The sequence below is a fragment of the Vulpes vulpes genome, chromosome 11, assembly GCF_048418805.1.
Source record: "Vulpes vulpes isolate BD-2025 chromosome 11, VulVul3, whole genome shotgun sequence".
In the NCBI taxonomy this organism is placed as follows: Eukaryota; Metazoa; Chordata; class Mammalia; order Carnivora; family Canidae; genus Vulpes; species Vulpes vulpes.
Window position 1 is genome coordinate 21577049 of NC_132790.1, and position 2843 is coordinate 21579891.

Here is a 2843-nt window from a genome sequence, read left to right on the forward strand (position 1 = left end):
CTAGTCCTAAGTCACAGTTGTCTGCAGAGTACAGTCACCCATCAGTGGGCTATGAATCTAGGGCATAGTTATAGACAACTTAAGATCCCTAGGTCAGAATCTACAGAAACATGGTGTCTGGAAACCCGTAATTAAAATCACAGAATTATCTTTTACGAATAAATCTTTGGTTGCTTTGGCACCTCTGCAATGTAATGCAAGCAAACCATTTAAAATTATTTTTTTAGGCAGTCCCCACGGCGCAGGCCCACGGTAGCGCAGCCCCTCTGAGTAGATCTTCATGGAGGAACACGGAGTGACCCAAACTGAACACATGGCTACCATAGAAGCCCATGCAGTTGCCCAACAAGTACAGCAGGTCCATGTGGCCACCTATACTGAGCACAGTATGCTGAGTGCTGATGAAGACTCACCTTCTTCTCCTGAGGACACATCTTATGATGATTCAGACATACTCAACTCCACAGCGGCTGATGAGGTAAGAGCCCATCTAGCTGCTGCAGGTCCTGTGGGAATGGCTGCTGCTGCTGCTGTGGCAACAGGAAAGAAGTGGAAACGGCCTCATGTGCTTGAGTCTAATCCGTCTATCTGGAAGAGACAGCAAACACGCCTTCTTCGGAAACTTCGAGCCACATTAGATGAATATACTACTCGAGTGGGACAGCAAGCTATTGTCCTCTGTATCTCCCCCTCTAAACCCAACCCCGTCTTTAAAGTGTTTGGTGCAGCACCTTTGGAAAATGTGGTGCGTAAGTACAAGAGCATGATCCTGGAAGACCTGGAGTCTGCCCTGGCAGAACACGCCCCCGTGCCACAGGAGGTTAACTCAGAGCTGCCACCTCTCACCATTGATGGAATTCCAGTCTCTGTGGACAAAATGACCCAGGCCCAGCTTCGGGCATTTATTCCAGAGATGCTCAAGTACTCCACAGGTCGGGGGAAACCAGGCTGGGGCAAAGAAAGCTGCAAGCCCATCTGGTGGCCTGAAGATATCCCATGGGCAAATGTCCGGAGCGACGTCCGCACAGAAGAGCAAAAGCAGAGGGTTTCATGGACCCAGGCACTACGGACCATAGTTAAAAATTGTTATAAACAGCACGGGCGGGAGGACCTTTTGTATGCTTTCAAAGATCAGCAAACACAAACACAGGCCACAACCACACACAGTATAGCCCATCTTGTACCATCACAGACTGTAGTCCAGACCTTTAGTAACCTTGATGGCACTGTCTCACTTATCCAGGTTGGCACAGGGGCAACAGTAGCCACATTGGTTGATGCTTCAGAATTGCCAACCACAGTCACTGTTGCCCAAGTGAATTATTCAGCAGTGGCTGATGGAGAGGTGGAACAAAATTGGGCCACGTTACAGGGAGGTGAGATGACCATCCAGACAACGCAAGCATCCGAGGCCACCCAGGCGGTGGCATCATTGGCAGAGGCCGCAGTGGCAGCTTCTCAGGAGATGCAACAGGGAGCTACAGTCACCATGGCTCTCAACAGTGAAGCCGCGCCCATGCTGTCGCCACACTGGCCGAGGCCACCTTGCAAGGAGGGGGACAGATCATCCTGTCTGGGGAAACCGCAGCAGCTGTCGGAGCACTTACTGGAGTCCAAGATGCTAATGGACTGGTCCAGATCCCTGTGAGCATGTACCAGACTGTGGTGACCAGCCTCGCCCAGGGCAACGGACCCGTGCAGGTGGCCATGGCTCCTGTGACCACCCGGATATCAGACAGCACAGTTACCATGGACGGCCAGGCTGTGGAGGTGGTGACATTGGAACAGTGACATGCAGCCATACCACCGCATTGTTTTCTAGTCTACTTCAAAATTTTTTACACGTTTGCAGAGGTGCAATCAAATGGAATTAAGTCTCTCGACTTTGGAAGAAAAGTTTTGTTAACCTTTTTTTTAAAAAGGAAGAAAGGCAGTGGGTTTTGGAATTGCATTTTTTAAAGCACCACTCTTGATTTTCTGGGATTGATGGAATAAGATACCATGTTGTCAATTTCACTGTCCCGAAAAAGCCAAATTATGGCAGGACTTCTTTCTGCAGAAACGTGTGTATACTTACGTGTGTGTATGTGTGAGTGTGAATATATGTATATGTGTACATATGGATATACACATTTACATATATATAAAGTATATATATATGTATGTATGTGTGTGTGTGTGTGTATATATATATATATATATATATATATATATATGAAACCTGCATGGAATTATCTGTATGAAATCAAGGTGAGCTGTGGAAAAAAAAATAATTCACCCAGTTTAGTGGATGTAGGGTACGTGGCCAGACAGTCACCCGGTTTTTGTTCATACCAGAGTCATGCGTTGAGCTACTGACAAACTCAGGCGGAGGTGACCATGCCCTTCACCAAAGCTGCCTCCCAGTGGCCACCCAGAGCTCTCCCTGCTGGACTCACCTGAGGAAGGAGGTTCCAGAATGGGGCAGGGTCCAGAAGTTGTGTTTGCAAGGTCCAAGGGCCTCGCGGTCTGGCAGCTGAGAGTTCCTCGGGCTGGCCCAGGTGCTGACCTTGCCATAGGCAGGTGAATGTCCTTAAAGCCCCCGGCAGGAACAAGAGGGTTTTCCTCAGCCTCCCATCTCTTCCCCTTCCCAGGAAGCCTTCTTGATCTCACGACTCTTAAGAGGTTGCTTTGGTTTTAAGGTCAGTCCTGAATTGGTCATGTATATGAACTGAAGGTAACAGAAGTATTAAGGGTTTGAGGAGCACGTGCGTGTTAAGTGTGCTTGTGGGCGTGTGCTTGGAGGGGAGAGAGTGGGAGGGGGAGGGGAGGGGCGGGAAGGGGAAAGGAAGGAGGGAGAGAAA

General features: G+C 49.0%; 1 pseudogene; it reads left to right on the forward strand.

The window, feature by feature from the left end:
* Positions 1–240: 240 nt before the first annotated feature.
* LOC112911748 (nuclear respiratory factor 1 pseudogene) lies at positions 241–2057 on the forward strand (annotated as a pseudogene).
* The last annotated feature ends 786 nt before the right edge of the window (positions 2058–2843 follow it).